Genomic DNA, 20,270 nt, shown 5'->3' with positions numbered 1-20,270 from the left:
AAAGGATTTAAACTAAACGAAAAGAAAATCAAAGCCCTTCCCCTAGACAACATTTATGGTGATACAGTTTCTCAGCACAATTTATTATACTATTGATCCAAAAGTCTTAATCCAGATCTATACGCTTGAAGGGAAGAAGTTTTAGACACCAATCTGCCAAATTCTATCAGTTCATTAGTGAACACTCATAACAGTTTTTGTTTCCCCACATAACCTCATAACTGCAGAGGTCAGATAATAAATATTCATTTGTTACTTTCTCCCATATATCACCAAGTGTAAATCTAGAGTCTGAGAGACTTAATTTCAAGCCCTGCTTCTGTCTTGTGGTCACATAACTTCTCTGGATCCCAATTTCTTCCTCACTAAAAATATTGATAATAAAATCTATTTTATAGCATTGTCATGAAGATAAAATGAAATAATTTACTTAAAGTTTTAGAACATAATAGACCCTAATAAACAGTACCGCTTATTCTGAGGAATGGTCACATGAGATATCAATGCCACCAGGAGTGAGAAAGAGGCTATTCCATCCAGAGCATCCAGAACATCCAGGATCTTCCCTGTGGACTAAGGTTTGAAGCTTCACTAAGCTCAGCTGTGAAGAAGGAGCTAGGCAAAACAGAAAATTAGATGGACATAGTCAAAAACACAACTAATATCAAACATTAACAACTTTTATTTTTCTGGATTTTCTAACTACACTTTAATATTCCATTTTCCCCTCAGAATAACCTGTCAGCCCTGTCATCCTTCCAGGGGATAATAAAGATCCCTTTAATGATGCATAGCTATCTGGCTTATAATGCTTAAGTGTTGCTAAGGAATACCAAAAAAATAATTTTTACTTTATGCAAATATCCACAAATTAGGTCACTCATAATCCAAAAATCATCTCTCCACTGTAAGAACATTGAAGTGGCCCAGTACATATGGAGAAATAAAAGGAGTAAAATACATAGTAAATCAAAATATCATCTTTTAATTGATATAGAGTATATCAAAGGTCACAGCTTAATATAAGAGTTAAATTGACTTATCCCATCTATAAATAACTTATCCCAGTGTTAGGCAGATTTACCTATCCATTCCCAGGCATTGCTGGACAGGAGCAGGTAAAGCTTAAGCCACAGAGGAGCTGAAGAGAACCACTCCATGAAGACAGCCTACTGCAAGAGAAAAGAAAAGGGAGGTGAACTGAACGTGCTCAGTTGATCCTTCCCAAATGTATATGAGTTTGTTCTGGAGCAGAGTAAAAGGGATGGAGAGGAACCAGCATTGCCAAATTAACACTGAGTTCCTTAAACTGGGTGAAAATTTCAGGAATGAGAGAGGAAATATTCTCCCCTAATATCCACAACCAGAAAATGAACAGAAATTAACTGAAAATTGAGAGCAAAGAAAATTCCAGAGAGAGAAGTGAGGCAGGACACATTGTTAGAAATATGTTTAACTCCATATTCCCACTCAGAGGAAAGTGAACACCTGATCCTTGCCATCTCACCAAGATAGAAATCATTCCTCTTTGCATGTGGAGGAGTTAGCAAAAATTGCAAGGGAAGGTAGAAGCCCCCAACCCCATACTTTCATGTGGAGAGAAAGAAAAAGCTATCTCTTTTACACATTGTAGTCTATTCTAATGGGTGGTAGAAACTTAATCCCAGTCAATGCAGAGGTAACCCCTTTTATCCTGGTGTGGTGGCTAAATTGCAGTGGGAGGAAGATTTGGCCTCATGTGGTACCAGAGCATTCAGAGAGGAAGGTATCAGATCCAGGAAGGCAGCCAGCTACTCTGGTATCTGCATGGATCCCTATTCTTGCTGATCTCAGATGTTAGACCATACAGATTGCAAATTATTAAGTCTCAATCCTGTCCAAATGGTCCCCTAGGGTTGAGCTTTGTCTGTTACTTCAAGTGCAGGGGAGCAACATGAAGCTACCCATATGACACTGGCAGAAGGGAAATTAGGGAGCTAATGCCCTGTGTCAGTTTTACACTCCTCTGTGGCACATAGAAGTGAGTCTTTTGCTCCTGTGTCACCCAGGACCCCCTATGGACCCAGCTTCTTTGCTTGGGAATTATTCTACCATTCTTGCCCCTCATTGGGACACAGGAAGTTTTATAAATTAAAAAAAAAGGACCCCCAGGTCTTGCTGTTTCCTCAGGCTCCATCAAAAAACAGGCATGAGACGCCCTTGCCTCGCTCAGATCCCAGCAGAACATCCAGGGTTTTGTATTTATTAAACCCGCTCTCAGCACAGTTTGACTCAAGAAAGCAGAGCACAGGAGCTTGTAGTAGGTAATCAATAAGTATGTTTGTTATCATTGTCATGATCATTATTATAAATTTAATATGTCTCCATTTCATGTACGAAAAGGTATGATAAATCTATTTTCCTAAATTGCAATGCAGCTCAAAGAAGTCAGCATTTATCAAAAGCAAATTGCGAAGTATATTTAAATACGATTATTTTTCTTCTGTGAGTTCTTTGAGAAACGTGTTTTTATTTTTATCCACACCATCTCTTAGAATCTAATGAGTTCAATTAATGTTTTCAGTAAAATTATTACTTAAAACATATATAAAACAAGCTTACAACACAATTGAAAATGTTTATTTTCCATCAAAGTAAGCAGAAATTATGTCATATAGATTTTTATAGCCCCCAGATTTAACACAGTGGTAAGTACATAAAAGGAGAGTAGTGAATATTTGTGGAGTCATTGATTCACTTTATCCCAGTATATTTAACTGGCTACCTGTGACTCCTAAAGCAAGAATATAACTTTGAAAATGCCTAATATGTCTTATAGAAACAATAAGAAAATCAAGTCAAAAAGTCACAATAATGTTCTGGAAATATTATTTCCAGATATGGAACAATGGAAAAATATTAGCTTAAAACTGTGTCAAGAAGATCCAACAATAAAATGGCAAGGAGAAAATGAAGAAATTCATTTCTTTGTTACATTTCAGAAAGATCAGGCTGGTGGCTCTGTTCATGCCGTTATTCAGAGGCCCAATTCCTTCCATCTTGGTTCTTGGGGGTTCCCTAAGACAAAGTCCTCATATGATTGGAAGAGGCTGAAAAACGGCATGTATATGAAGAGGGAATAGGCCCAGAAGTGACCCCATTATTTCTGCCTATTGGCAAAACCTTATGTGGCCACACCTCACTGCCAGGGAAACTGAAAAGCAAGGGAGAAAAGATTTTGGTAGGCAAATAGCAAACCTAATTACAATAATAATTAATTTTTTGTCCCAAATAATTTAACATAGGTTAACTTACAAATAAAATCTAACCAAAACAATGCCTTTGCAGATCAGAAAGTCAATGTCCCTATGCACAATTTATTTACAGCCTCAAACTATAATTTGCCCAAATTATATATCATATAGTCAATAGTCAGTGGGCATTTATTACATAAGTGAAAAAAAGAAGCTACGGGAGTCTCTTTAGTCAAATAGAATAAAATGTCATAAAAAAAGATATTGTTTGACTTAACCTTATATAAAAGCTATTAAAATTGGAGATGAGAAACATTAATGGAAAATATCTTCTTTTAGAATCCATTTTAGTTAGGATTACTAACTGGAAGTAGTTTATAGAAATGAACACCAAAACAAAGCAAAAAAACAAAATAGTATTAATAAATCAATAAAAATAACAAGGAACTTAGGAGTACTTAAAATAATAAAGCATTATCTTCAACTCTTATTAACCATCAAAAAAGTAAAGTACAAGTTTTTCACTTTAGGGATCATGGTTCTGAAGGTTCTGAATGAGATTAATAAGATGTTCAATGTCCTTATTAAAGCAGAAGAATGGGATAACACTCAAAACAGATTCTCAGTATTTAAGCAATGGCCAAATAATCTATTATATATTTCTTTAAAGATTATCTTATTAAAATTTAAAAGTAGAAATAACTTAAGTAGTTGAAATTTGGAAAATGGATTCCATAGAATATTATAAGAAAAACAATGGTTCATAGATATACAATAAGCTTTTAATTTTTAACATGCTTATGAGTTAAATTTACATTTATTAACGTTTATAAATATAGCAAATCATTGCAAGCTTTGGGTTCTAAATTCTTTCTTCATTGTAAAAGAATTTTTATGATTATATAATTCATAAATTTTTATGACCAATGAAGTTTTTTAAGGAATTAGGAATTCACCACACATATTCTGGCTCTATTCTGTAAAGTAAATTCTTAAAAGGCCTACTTATATGGGGCAGCATTATAGTATTTACATCAGACAGGTGGATCCACATGATTCCAAGAATCTTTATTAACAATGACTGAGGGCTAAATGCTCCAATCAAAAGCTATAGAATGGCTGGATGGATACGAAAATAAGACTCATATATATGCTGCCTACAAGAGGCTCATTTCAGATCTAAAGATACATACAGACTGAAAAGGAAGGGATGGAAAAGATATCTCATGCAAAAGGAAATGAAAATAAAGCTGGGGTAGCAATACTTCCACCAGACAAAAAAGACTTTGAAACAAATATTGTCACAAGAGACGAAGAAGGATATTACATAATGATGAGGGATAATTCCAACAAGAAGTTACAAAAAAAAGAATTTGAAAAAGAATAGATACATGTGTATGTATAACTGAATCACTTTGCTGTACACATGAAACCTGAAATTAACACAACATTGTTAATCAACCATACTCCAATATAAAATAAAACATTTAAAAAAAGATATGACAATTGTAAAAATATAGCCACCCAATATAGGAAAACCTAAATATGCAAAGCAAATATCAACAGATATAAAAGGAGAAATTGACAGTAAGAACAATAGTAGGGGACTTTGACAGCCCACTTACATCAATGGCCAGATCATCCAGACAGAAAATCTATAAGGAAACACTAGCCTTTAAAAACATATTAGATGACATGGACTTAATAAATCTATACAGAATATTCCATCCAAAAGCAGAAAAATACATACTCTTTGAAGTGCACATGGAAATTTCTCCAGAATAGATCACAAATTATGCCACAAAAGAAGCCTCTGTAAATTTAACTCGATTGAAATCATATCAACCTTTTTTTTCAATCACAACAATAGAGACTTGAAATCAACTACAAGAAAAAAACTGCAGGAAACAAAAACGTGTGGAGGCTAAACAATATACTACTAAACAACAAATGGGTCACTGGATGGGAGATCTTCAAGATGGTGGAGGAGTAAGACATGGAGATCACTTTCCTCCCCACAAATACACCAGAAATATATCCACATGTGGAACAATTCCCACAGAACACCTACTGAACACTGGCAGAAGACCTCAGACTGCCCAAAAGGCAAGAAACTCCCCATGTACCTGGGTGGGGCAAAAGAAAAAAGAAAAAACAGAAAAAGAATAGAGACGGGACCAGCACCTCTGGGAGGGAGCTGTGAAGGACGAAAAGTTTCCACACACTAGGAAGCCCCTTCACTGGTGGAGACAGGGGGTGGGCGGAGAAGGGGAAAGCTTCAGAGCCACGTAGAAGCACGCAACAACAGGGCTGCAGAGAGTAAAGCGGAGAAATTCCTGTACAGAGGATCATGCCAACCAACACTCACCAGCCTGAGAGACTTGTCTGCTCAACCGCTGGGGCAGGTTGGGGCTGGAAGCTGAACCTGGGGCTTTGGAGGTCAGATCCTAGGGAGAAGACTGGGGTTGGCTGTATGGACAGAGCCTGAAGTGGGGTTGTGCACCAAAGCTTGCTGAAAGAGAGTCCAGGAGAAAGTCTGGAACTGCCTAAGAGGCAAGAGACCATTGTTTTGGGGTGTGTGAGGAGAGGGAATTCAGAGCACCACCAGAACAAGCTCCAGAGACTGGCGCGAGCTGCGGCTATCAGCACGGACACCACAGACGGGCATGAAATGCTAAGGCTGCTGCTGCAGCCACCAAGAAGCCTGTGTGCAAGCAGAGGTCACTATCCACAACTCCCCTCCCAAGAGCTTGTGCAGCCCACCAGGGTCCTGTGATCCAGGGACAACTTCTCCAGGAGAACACACGGTGTGCCTCAGGCTGTGACAATGTCATGCCGGCCTCTGCTGCCACAGGCTCACACCGTATTCCATACCCCTCCTTCCCCCTGCTCTGAGTGAGCCAGAGCCCACTAATCAGCTGCTAGTTTAACCCCGTCCTGTCTGAGCAAAGAACAGATGCCCTCAGGAGACCTACATGCACAGGCAGGGCCAAATCCAAAGCTGAACGCCAGGAGCTGTGCGAACAAAGAAGAAAAAGGGAAATTTCTCCCAGTAGCTTCAGGAGCAGTGGATTAAATCTCCACAGTCAACTTGATGTACCCTGCATCTCTGGAATATCTGAATAGACAATGGATCATCCCAAAATTGAGGCGGTGAACTTTGGGAGCAACTGTAGAATTAGGGTTTGCTTTCTTCCTCTAATTTGTTTCTGATTTTATGTTTATCTTGGTTTAGTATTTATTATCATTGGTAGATTTGTTTAATGATTTGGTTGCTCTCTTCCTTTATTCTTTTTTTTATATATAGATATATTTTTTTTTTGCCTTTTGCTCTTTTTGTGAGTGTCTAACTGTATGCTTCTTTGTGTGATTTTGTCTTTATAGCTTTGTTTTCACAATTTGTCATAGGTTTCTGTCTGTCCGTTTTTTGAGTTTTTTTATTATCGTTTTTACCACTTGTTATCATTGGTGGATTTGTTTTTTGGTTTGGTTGCTCCCTTCTTTCTTTCTTTTTTTCTTTCTTTTTTTAATTAATTTTTAATTTTTTAAATAAATTCTTTGCTTTTATTTTAATAACTTTTTATTTTATTTCATTTCATTTTTTTCTGTCTTTCTTTCTCTTATTCTCCCTTTTCTTCTGAGTCATGAGGCTGACAGGGTATTGATGCTCCGGCCGGGGGTCAGTCCTCTGCCTCTGAGGTGGGTGAGTCGAGCTCAGGACATTGGTCCACAAGAGACCTCCCGGCTCCACGTAATATCAAACCTCAAATGATCTCCCAGAGATCCCCATCTCAATGTTAAGACCCAGCTCCACTCAAAGACCAGCAAGCAAGAGTGCTGGACACCCTATGCCAAACAAATAGCAAGACAGGAACACACCACCACCCATTAGCAGAGAGGCTGCATAAAATCATAATAAGGTCACAGGCACCCCAAAACACACCACCGGACATGGTCCTGCCCACCAAAAAGACAAGATCCAGCCTCATCCACCAGAACAGAGGCACCAGTCCCTTCCACCAGGAAGCCTACGCAACCCACTGAACCAATCTCAGCCACTGGGGGCAGACACCAAAAACAACAGGAATTACGAACCTGCACCTGTGAAAAGAAGACCCCAAACACAGTTAGTTAAGCAAAATTAGAAGAGAGAGAAACACACAGCAGATGAAGGACCAAGGTAAAAACCCATCAGACCAAGCAAATGAAGAGGAAATAGTCTACCTGAAAAAGAATTCAGAGTAATGATAATAAAGATGATCCAAAATCTTGGAAATAGAATGGAGAAAAAATATGAAACATTTCACAAGGATCTAGAAGAACTAAAGAGCAAACAAACAATGCTGAACAGCACAATAAATGAAATTTTAAATTCTCTAGAAGGAATCAATAGCTGAATAACTGCAACAGAGGAACAGATAAGTGACCTGAAAGATGAAATAGTGGAAATAACTACAGCAGAGCAAAATAAAGAAAAAAGAATGAAAAGAATTGAGGACAGTCTCAGATACCTCTGGGAAAACATTAAATGCACCAACATTCGAAATATATGGGTCCCAGAAAAAGAAGAGAAAAAAGGCACTGAGAAAATATTTGAAGAGATTATAGTTGAAATCTTCCCTAATATGGGAAAGGAAATAGTCAATCAAGTCCAAGAAGTGCAGAGAGTCCCATACAAGATAAATCCAAGAAGAAACATGCCAAGACACATATTAACCAAACTATCAAAAAATAATACAAAGAAAAAATATTAAAAGTAGCAAGGGAAAAACAATAAATAACATACAACAGAATCCCCATAAGGATAAAAGCTGATCTTTCAGCAGAAACTCTGCAAGTCAGAAAGGAGTGGCAGGACATATTTAAAGTGATGAAAGGGAAAAACCTACAACCAAGATTACTCTACCCAGCAGGATCACATTCAGATTCAATGGAGAAATTAAACCTTTAAAGACAAGCAAAAGTTAAGAGAATTCAGCACCACCAAACCAGCTTTACAACAAATACTAAAGGAACTTCTCCAGGCAGGAAACACAACAGAAGGAAAAGACCTACAAAAACAAACCCAAAACAATTAAGAAAATGGTAATAGGAACATACATATCGACCATTACCTTAAATATAAATGGATTAAAGGCTCCAACCAAAGCACATAGACTGGCTGAATGGATACAAAAACAAGACCTGTATATATGCTATCTACAAAGACCCACTTCAGACCTAGGGACACATACAGCCTGAAACTAAGAGGATGGAAAAAGATATTCCATGCAAGTGGAAATAAAAAGAAAGCCAGAGTAACAATTCTCATAACAGACCAAATACACTTAAAAATAAAGACTATTACAAAAGACAAAGTAATGATCAAGAGATCAATCCAAGAAGAAGACATACAAATGTAAATATTTATGCACCCAATATAGGAGCACCTCAATACATAAGGCAAATGCTAACAGCCATAAAAGGGGAAATCGACAGTAACACAACCATAGTAGGTGGTTTTAACACCCCACATTCACCAATGAACAGATCGTCCAAAATGAAAATAAATAAGGAAACACAAGCTTTAAATGATACATTAAACAAGATGGACTTAATTTGAAGGAGACAATAGCAAAGATCAATAAAACTCAAAGCTGGTTCTTTGAGAAGTTAAAATTGATAAACCATTAGCCAGGCTCATCAAGAGAAAAAGGGAGAAGACTTAAATCAATAGAATTAGAAATGAAGAAGGAGAGGTAACCACTGACACTGCAGAAATACAAACGATCATGAGAGATTACTACAAGCAGCTCTATGCCAATAAAATGGACCACCTGGAAGAAATGGACAAATTCTTAGAAATACACAACCTGCCGAGACTGAACAAGGAAGAAATAGAAAATATGAACAGACCAATAACAAGCACTGAAATGGAAACTGTGATTAAAAATCTTCCAACAAACAAAAGCCCAGGACCAGATGGCTTCACAGGCGAATTCTATCAAACATTTAGAGAAGAGCTAACACCTATCCTTCTCAAACTCTTCCAAAATATTGCAGAGGGAGGAACACTCCCAAACTCATTCTACGAGGCCACCATCACCCTGATACCAAAACCAGACAAAGATGTCACAAAGAAAGAAAACTACAGGCCAATATCACTGATGAACATAGATGCAAAAATCCTCAACAAAATACTAGCAAACAGAATCCAACAGCACATTAAAAGGATCATACACCATGATAAAGTGAGGTTTATTCCAGGAATGCAAGGATTCTTCAATATATGCAAATCAATCAACGTGATACATCATATTAACAAATTGAAGGAGAAAAACCATATGATCATCTCAATAGATACAGAGAAACCTTTCGACAAAATTCAACACCCATTTATGATAAAAGCCCTGCAGAAAGTAGGCATAGAGGGAACTTTCCTCAACATAATAAAGGCCATATATGACAAACCCACAGCCCACAGAGTCCTCAATGGTGAAAAACTGAAACCATTTCCACTAAGATCAGGAACAAGACAAGGTTGCCCACTCTCACCACTATTATTCAACATAGTTTTGGAAGTGTTAGCCACAGCAATCAGAGAAGAAAAAGAAATAAAAGGAATCCAAATCAGAAAAGAAGAAGTAAAGCTGTCACTGTTTGCAGATGACATGATACTATACATAGAGAATCTTAAAGATGCTACGAGAAAACTACTAGAGCTCATCAATGAATTTGGTAAAGTAGAAGGATACAAAATTAATGCACAGAAATCTCTTGCATTCCTTTATACTAATGATGAAAAATCTGAAAGTGAAATTAAGAAAACACTCCTGTATACCATTGCAACAAAAAGAATAAAATATCTAGGAATAAACGTACCTAAGGAGACAAAAGACCTGTATGCAGAAAATTATAAGACACTGATGAAAGAAATTAAAAATGATACAAATAGATGGAGAGATATACCATGTTCTTGGATTGGAAGAATCAACATTGTGAAAATGACTCTACTACCCAAAGCAATCTACAGATTCAATGCAATCCCTATCAAACTACCACTGGCATTTTTCACAGAACTAGAACAAAAAATTTCACAATTTGTATGGAAACACAAAAGACCCCGAATAGCCAAAGCAATCTTGAGAACGAAAAATGGAGCTGAAGGAATCAGGCTCCCTGACTTCAGACTATACTACAAAGCTACAGTAATCAAGACAGTATGGTACTGGCACAGAAACAGAAATATAGATCAAAGGAACAGGATAGAAAGCCCAGAGATAAACCCATGCACATATGGTCACCTTATCTTTGATAAAGGAGGCAAGCATATACAGTGGAGAAAAGACAGCCTCTCCAATAAGTGGTGCTGGGAAAGTTGAACAGGTACATGTAAAAGTATGAAATTAGAACACTCCTTGACACCATACACAAAAATAAACTCAAAATGGATTAAAGACCTAAGTGTAAAGCCAGACACTATCAAACTCTTAGAGGAAAACATAGGCAGAACACTCTATGACATACATCACAGCAAGATCCTTTTTGACCCAGCTCCTAGAGAAATGGAAATAAAAACAAAAATAAACAAATGGGACCTAATGAACCTTAAAAGCTTTTGCACAGCAAAGGAAACCATAAACAAGACCAAAAGACAACTCTCAGAATGGGAGAAAATATTTGCAATTGAAGCAACTGACAAAGGATTAATCTCCAAGATTTACAAGCAGCTCATGCAGCTCAATAACAAAAAAACAAACAACCCAATCCAAAAATGGGCAGAAGACCTAAATAGACATTTCTCCAAAGAAGATATACAGATTGCCAACAGACACATGAAAGAATGCTCAACATCCTTAATCATTAGAGAAATGCAAATCAAAACTACAATGAGATATCATCTCACACCAGTCAGAATGGTCATCATCAAAAAGTCTAGAAACAATAAATTCTGGAGAGGGTGTGGAGAAAAGGGAACACTCTTGCACTGTTGGTGGGAATGTAAATTGATACAGCCACTATGGAGAACAGTATGGAGGTTGCTTAAGAAACTAAAAATAGAACTACCATACGACCCAGCAATCCCACTACTGGGCATATACCCTGAGAAAACCATAATTCAAAAAGCGTCATGTACCAAAATGTTCATTGCAGCTCTATTTACAATAGGCAGGACATGGAAGCAAACTAAGTGTCCATCATCGGATGAATGGATAAAGAAGATGTGACACATATATACAATGGAATATTACTCCGCCATAAAAAGAAATGAAATGGAGGTATTTGTAGTGAGGTGGATGGAGTTAGAGTCTATCATACAGAGTGAAGTAAGTCAGAAAGAGAAAAACAAATACAGTATGCTAACACATATATACGGAATCTAAGGGGAAAAAAAAAAGGTCATGAAGAACCTAGTGGCAAGACGGGAATAAAGACACAGACCTACTAGAGAATGGACTTGAGGATATGGGGAGGGGGAGGGGTAAGATGTGACAGGGTGAGAGAGTGGCATAGACATATATACACTACCAAATGTAAACTGGATAGCTGGTGGGAAGCAGCCGCATAGCACAGGGAGATCAGCTCGGTGCTTTGTAACCACCTAGAGGGGTGGGATGGGGAGGGTGGGAGGGAGGGAGATGCAAGAGGGAAGAGATATGGGAACATGTGTATATGTATAACTGATTCACTTTGTTATAAAGCAGAAACTAACACACCATTGTAAAGCAATTATACTCCAATAAAGATGTTTAAAAAAAATTATATATATGAGGTCTCCAAGAGAAGAGACATCAGCCAACATCCTTAATGCTCTGATGTACAAGTTGTAGATATGATCAAAGTCTCAGTTATTTGAATTTTAAAATACACAATGTGAGATTCATAACAGAAAATCTAGAGCTGAATATGTTAAGAATAATAGGCAATAATAATAAAAGTGAGAATGTATTCTTGGAATAAAAGGGATAAAGAGTCAAAAAAAAAAAAGATGGACTTAATTGATATTTATAGGACATTCCATCCAAAAACAACACAATACACTTCCTTCTCAAGTGCTCATAGAACATTCTCCAGGATAGATTATATCTTGGGACACAAATCAAGACTTGGTAAATTTAAGAAAATTGAAATTGTATCAAGTATCTTTTCCAACCACAACGCTATAAGACTAGATATCAATTACAGGAAAAAATCTGTAAAAAATACAAACACATGGAAGCTAAACAATACAGTATTAAATAACCAAGAGATCAATGAAGAAATCAAAGAGGAAATCAAAAAATACCTAGAAACAAATGACAATGAAAACACGATGACCCAAAACCTATGGGATGCAGCAAAAGCAGTTCTAAGAGGGAAGTTTATAGCACTACAATCTTACCTCAAGAAACAAGAAACATCTCAAATAAAAAACTTAATCTTACACCTAAAACAATTAGAGAAAGAAGAAGAAAAATCCCCAAAGTTAGCATAAGTAAAGAAATCATAAAGATAAGATCAGAAATAAATGAAAAAGAAATGAAGGAAACAATAGCAAGTATCAATAAAACTAAAAGCTGGTTCTTTGAGAAGGTAAACAAAATTGATAAACCATTAGACAGTCTCATCAAGTAAAAAAGGGGGAAGACTCAAATCAATAGAAATAGAAATACAAATGAAAAAGGAGAAGTAACAATTGACCCTGAAGAAATACAAAGGATCATGAGAGATTACTACAAGCAACTATATGCCAATAAAATGCACAGTCTGGAAGAAATGGACAAATTCTTACAGAAGCACAACCTTCCAAGACTGAACCAGGAAGAAAAAAAATATAAACATATCAATCACAGCACTGAAATTGAGACTGTGATTAAAAATCTTCCAACAAACAGAAACCTAAGACCAGATGGCTTCACAGGTGAATTCTATCAAACATTTAAAGAAGAGCTAACACCTATCCTTCTCAAACTCTTCCAAAATATTGCAGAGGGAGGAACACTCCCCAACTCATTCTATGAGGCCACCATCACCTTGATACCAAAACCAGACAAAGATGTCAGAAAGAAAGAAACCTACAGGCCAATATCACTGATGAACATAGATGCAAAAATCCTCAACGAAATACTATCAAACAGAATCCAACAGCACATTAAAAGGATCATACACCATGATTAAGTGGGGTTTATCCCAGGAATGCAAGGGTTCTTCAATATACACAAATCGAACAATGTGATATGCCATATTAATAAACTGAATGAGAAAAACCATATGATCCTCTCAATAGATGCAGAAAAAGCTTTTGACAAAATTCAACACCCATTTATGATAAAAACCCTCCAGAAAGTAGGCATAGAGGGAACTTTCCTCAACATAATAAAGGCCATATATGACAAACACACAGCAAATATCATTCTCAATGGTGAAAAACTGAAACCATTTCCTCTAAGATCAGGAAGAAGACAGGGTTTTTCACTCTCACCACTATTATTCAACATAATTTTGGAAGTTTTAGCCACAGCAATCAGAGAAGAAAAAGACACAAAAGGAATCCAAATTGGAAAAGAAGAACTAAAGCTGTCACTGTTTGCAGATGACATGATACTATACATAGAGAATCCTAAAGATGCTACCAAAAAACTACTAGAGCTAATCAATGAATTTGGTAAATTAGCAGGATACAAAATTAATGTACAGAAATCTTTTGCATTCCTTTACACTAATGATGAAAAATCTGAAAGAGAAATTAAGGAAACTCTCCTATTTACCATTGCAACAAAAAGAATAAAATACCTAGGAATAGACCTACCTACGGAGACAAGAGACCTGTATACAGAAAACTATATTACACTGATGAAAGAAATTAAAGATGATACAAACAGATGGAGAGATATACCATGTTCTTGGATTGGAAGAATCAACATTGTGAAAATGACTATACTACCCAAAGCAATCTACAGATTCAGTGCAATCCCTATCAAACTACCAATGGCATTTTTCACAGTACTAGGAAAAAAACATGTCACAATTTGTATGGACACACAAAAGACCCTGAATAACCAAAGCAATCTTGAGAAAGAAAAACGGAGCTGGAGGAATCAGGCTCCTGGACTTCAGACTATACTACAAAGCTATAGTAATCAAGACAGTATGGTACTGGCATAAAAACAGAAATATAGATCAGTGGAACAGGATAGAAATCCGAGAGATAAACCCACGCACATATGGTCACCTTATCTTTGATAAAGGAGGCAAGAGTATACAATTGAGGAAGGACAGCCTCTTCAATAAATGGTGCTGGGAAAACTGGACAGCTACATGTAAAAGACTGAATTTAGAACACTTCCTAACACCATACACAAAAATAAACTCAAAATATATTAAAGACCTAAATGTAAGGCCAGACACTGTAAACCTCTTAGAGGAAAACATAGGCAGAACACTCTGTGACATAAATCACAGCAAGATCCTTTTTGACCCACCTCCTAGAGAAATGGAATTAAAAACACAAATAAACAAATGGGACCTAATGAAACTTAAAAGGTTTTGCACAGCAGAGGAAACCATAAACAAGACGAAAAGACAACTCTCAGAATGGGAGAAAATATTTGCAAATGAAGCCTCAGACAAAGGATTAATCTCCAAAATATACAAGCAGCTCATGCACCTCAGTATCAAAAAAAGAAACAACTCAATCTAAAAATGAGGAGAAGACCTAAGTAGACATTTATCCAAAGAAGATATACAGATTGCCAACAAACACATGAAAGGATGCTCAACATCACTAATCATTAGAGAAATGAAAATCAAAACTACAATGAGGTATCACCTCACACCGGTCAAAATGGCCATCATCAAAAAATCTACAAATAATAAATGCTGGAGAGAGTGTGGAGAAAAGGGAACCCTCTTGCTCTGTTGGTGGGAATGTAAATTTATACAGCCACTACGGAGAATAGTATGGAGTTTCCTTAAAAAACTGAAAATAGAACTACCATATGACACAGCAATCCCACTTCTGGGCATATACCCTGAGAAAACCAATAATTCAAAAAGAGTCATGTACCACAATGTTCATTGCAGCTCTATTTACAATAGCCAGAATGTGGAAGCAACCTAAGTGTCCATCAAGAGATGAATGGATAAAGAAGATGTGGCACATATATACAATGGAATATTACTCAGTCATTAAAAGAAACGAAATGGAGTTATTTGTAGTGAGGTGGATGGAGTTAGAGTCTGTCATACAGAGTGAAGTAAGTCAGAAAAAGAAAAGCAAATACCATATGCTAACACATATGTATAGAATCTAAAAAAAAAATGGTTCTGATGAACCTAGGGGCAGGACAGGAAAAAAGACACAGATGTAGAGAATGGACTTGAGGACACAGGGAGGGGGAAGGGTAAGCTGGGATGAAGTGAGAGAGTAACACTGACATATATACACTACCAAATGTAAAACAGAGAGCTAGCGGGAAGCAGCTGCATAGCACAAGGAGATCAGCTTTGTGCTTTGTGACCACCTAGAGTGCTGGGATAGGGAATATGAGAGGGAGACGCAAGAGGGAGGAGATATGGGGATATATGTATATGTTTAGCTGATTCACTTTGTTATAAAGCAGAAACTAACTCACCATTGTAAAGCAGTTATACTCCAATAAAGATGTTAAAGAAAAAAAAAATGGGTCACTGAAGAAAAAAGAGGAAATCAAAACATACCTAAAACAAATGAATATGAAAACACAGCAATCCAAAAACTAGGGGACACAAAAAATTCCATTCTAATTGGAAAGTTTATAGTAGTACAAGCCTACCAAAAGAAACAAGAAAAATCTATAATAGACAAACTTAGTTTAGATAATCTATCCTTACACCTAAAGGAACTAGAAAATGAAGAACAAACTAAACCCAAATTTAGTACAAGGAAAGAAGTCATAAAGATCAAAGGAGAAATATATGAAATAAAGACTTAAAAAAATGAAAACTCAATGCAACTAAGAGCTTGGTTTTTGAAAATATAAACAAAATTGATAAGCTTTTATTCAGACTCATCAAGAAGTGAAATTAGCCCAACAGAGAAAGACAGATACCATTTAATTTCACTTATAATGTGGAATCTAAAAAACAAAACAGAAACAGAATCATTGATACAGAGAACAAACAGGTGGTTGCCAGAGGGGCCGAAGTGAGAACATGAGAGAAATAGATGAGGGAGATTAAGAGGTACAAACTTCCAGTTGCAAAATAAATGAATATGAAATGTACAGTTTGGGAAATATATTCAATAATTAATATATTTGTAGGTTGAGAGATGGTAACTAGACTTATATAGTGATCATTTTGAAATGTATAGAAATATCAAGTGACTATGTTGTGTACCAGGAGCTAACATAGTGTTATAAGTCAATAATAATTTGAAAACAAACAAACAATCTCATAGAATAAGAGATCAGATTTGTGGTTACCAGAGGTGAGAGGTTGGGGGAGAGGGAATTGGATGAAGACATTCAAAATGTACAAAATTCCAGTTATACAATAAATAAGTACTAGGATGTATTGTACAAGCTGATAAATATAATTAACACTGCTATATATTACATATGAGAGTTGTTAAGGAAGTAAGTCCTAAGATTTCTCTTCACAAGGAAAAAAATTTTTTTCTATTTCTTTAATTTTGTATCTATATGAGTTGATGGATGTTCACCAAAGTTATTGTGGTGATTACCACATTTCATAATGTGTGTAAGTCAAATCATTATGCTGTACATCTTAAACTTATACAGTGATGTATGTCAATTATGTCTCAGTAAGACTGGAAGAAAAAATAATTAATAAATAAATAAATATATTTTTTAAAGGTACAAACTTCCAGTTATAATATAAATAAGTACTAGGGATGTAGCATATAACATGATAATTATACTTAACACTGTTGTATGTTGTATGTGAAAGTTGTTAAGAGAGAAAATCCTAAGAGTTCTCATCATAAGGAAACTTTTTTTCTATTTCTTTAATTTTGTATCTATATGAGATGATGGATGTTCACTGAATTTATTGAGGTAATAAAAAAAGGTTTGGTACATACTTTAAACTTGGGACCAGTGCCCAGCACATGACAGGTACTCAATAAATGTAGCTGTTACTATTCTCAGTATAATCATATACCCTCATCAAGAGAACATGCTCTTATGATAATAACTTATCTCACATCACTAAAATATTTGTTATGCCCATAAAAAGACAATATCTTTTCTAGATCATATCAGGGGCATTTACCATTTTCACAACCTTTATTCTTGTAATCCACTTCAGTCCACCTCAGACTGGTCTCTTTAAAAAAATGCCATTGTCTAAGTACTCTGAAAGTAGTCTGTTTTCACAATTGCTCAAAGTTCTGTAAAGAACAGTCTTCTTCAACTGTCATTCTATTTCTGAACCTTTTAACCTCTGTACGAGTCTCAGCAATGATCAAATGAAATGGATTCCTCTGTTGCTGCCCATTACAAATCCCTTTTCTCTGAGTCTTTGGAAATGGAATTTTTTTTTGTTTGGTTGGTTTTTTTTTTTTTTAATATACTTTATGTAACAACCAAAAAACCCTCCATTTCGTGCTGTGAGATAGAAATCTTAATTCATGATCAGGTATAAAAATTATAACTTTAGTTATTTTTTACAATTTATTTAACATTTTGTGTCACATCCTGACATTGGAAGAGAAACATAGTCTTCATAAATTAGAATTTTTCTCCTTCTGTCAAGTGACAGATATAATGTCCAGTGAGAAGAGGGTGTTTATAGGCCTCATCATTTGATGCCTGACTTTGGTGGGAAAAGAGGTCTGTATCTAATTTTAAATGTCACATGACCCCAAGAATATCTACACAGACTTATGTCATCCCATCTCATCCTTGATATTCAATCTATTTATATTGCCCTGCCACATCTCTTGATTCTATCTATTTGGTCCCTTCAGGAATTTGGCTCTCTCTATTTCATCAGTGACATACTTGAGGACCTAGAATCTATGAAAGGCTAACAATTTCCCCAGATATGACTCTGCTACCTCTACCCCCAGGGCTCTTCCCAGCAAGATGAGTGTGGGGTCCCTTTCAGTCAGGTCTACCAATATCCATACACTTATCACTTCTTGGTCACTCCTCTTTCTGCCAGCTTAACAGAAGCTCCTCTATCCTAAGTTGCTCTTCACAAATCTTTGGGCTGTTTTTTTTTAATTGTCAAACTCCTTCTCACTCCCACACAGGTGTGTGACCTTTTGAAACATATGTTGGCTTGCAACCTCAGGAGTTCCCCAGGTGACATTTGAAACTGGCCCCCATACATGAAGGGAAATGAGAGACCAAAGAAAGAGGCAGACCACTTCAGATTGATAGGTGACAAGGAACTTACATATGAGGCTTCCCTTGGGTGGCCACAAGAGGAATAGATCTCCACACCTACCTGCCAGAATCTTAAAAGTTTATATATAGGCCTTAATGTGGCTCAGTCACATATATAGTCCAGATAGTTTCAACAACCCCTTACTCTCTCAAGGCCGCATCCTTGAAGTGGCTGTTAGTATGGGAATAGTAGGCAGAATGTAAATTCCATGTACAGGAGAGGGTATAAGAAGCCTCTGATTGATCCACTCATAGGTCAGCTGGTGGGCACGTCCTCTCAATGACCCCTTCCAAGTACATGAAAACCAGGAGGCTTCAGGTTCCTCAGGAAACACATGCTAAGATGGAGATGTAGAGAATGCTCTTGAAAACAATGCCTATAAGGGACAGAGGGAAGCAGGTTTGAATAAATGGGGAAGTTCAACAGGATGCAGGTGCGACAGAGGCCACATAGATCTGACAGAGAGCTTGGAGAAGCAGGTACAACTCTTCAAAGATGGCCCAACTTGAAGTAAAGGCTGAACTTCATGCCCCCTCACCAACAAATCTCTGGACAAATACTGTCCCAGAGAGGGATGTAACCATGGATGAGGCTGCTCTTTTTAGTCATGGCAACTCCTGGAGCCACAGGTAAGTTATAGTCCTAGCAGCTGAGGTAATAAGGATCTCAGTACAAAAGTGGGAGATCTGCTTCATCCACTGTATGAGTTCTCAAACTTTATCTGCATCAGAATCACTTGGAGGTGATTATTAAAACACAGATTGCTAGGTACAACCCCAGAGTCTGATTTATTAGGTCTGGATTGAGGATGAAGCATCTGGACAAGTTTCTATGTTCTGATGCTGTTTCCAGGTGCAGAACCACTGCACTTCACTATCCCAAGTTTACTTCACTAATTTTCCTTCAACAGAGTGAAGAACACCTTTAAACTCAGGAAGCCCAAAGAAGACAAACAAAATAAGGGTAAGTGGAGAATGAAAATCTGTAAATATTTTTTCAAATACTGTCCTGTCAAAACTCACTGGGATAATACTTCTTCTTTTACTCATTACTTTGGAATTCTTTATTCTATATTTAGTTCATTTGTCTTTCCTTTTCTCTCATTAATCAAATGTTACTTGCTCTATGGTTATTTCCAACATTTCCCCATCAACTTGTCCCCACTCTGTCAGCAATAACTCCTCAACATTATCCCATTCTGACTCACTCATTCATTCAGAAGTTATTTACTCTGTGCCCATATTTATTTGTTATGTCTGAATTCATCAGTGTGAAAAAGTTCAGTGCAATTTAACTATTTTCCTCACCAATGTGAGTTATGGTGGCACATACATACAGGAAAAACCACAAATACAAACCTTGTGTGGAGAAGGCTAGGTGACCTGCAAGCATGACTTTAAATGATAGAATGATCCTTAAACAGAAAGATAACAAGGCTTGTAAACAAGCACACCATAACACATAACATGAAGTGGAGTGTAGGGACCTTGATATATGTTTCTTATTACACAGAATTAATTAGTTTATAATCATGCTGATAGGTGGCAGGCAGGCTTCGTGGAGGAGGAGTTTTCTTCATTTTCTCTACTAAACCCACCCAATTCAGTGAAGCATATTTAGTACCTGATGATCATGCTCAGACAAGACAAGGTATGTGAAAAATCCTAGTGCTCCTTTTCC

The 20,270-nt window shown here is 36.6% G+C and overlaps 1 long non-coding RNA gene across 1 annotated transcript; it reads right to left on the bottom strand.

Moving 5' to 3' along the window:
• Window positions 1-406: 406 nt before the first annotated feature.
• Window positions 407-5,909, bottom strand: LOC309610005. The gene is made up of 2 exons (XR_014233694.1): window positions 1,085-5,909; window positions 407-615 (listed from the first exon to the last, which is right to left on the bottom strand). It is a non-coding gene; the product is annotated as an uncharacterized lncRNA (long non-coding RNA).
• Between the last annotated feature and the right edge of the window lie 14,361 nt (window positions 5,910-20,270).

Source organism: Balaenoptera borealis, assembly GCF_965194805.1.
Source record: "Balaenoptera borealis genome assembly, chromosome: 13".
NCBI classification, from domain to species: Eukaryota; Metazoa; Chordata; class Mammalia; order Artiodactyla; family Balaenopteridae; genus Balaenoptera; species Balaenoptera borealis.
Note: the sequence above shows the minus strand (reverse complement) of the source record. Positions and strands in the feature narration are given on the sequence as shown.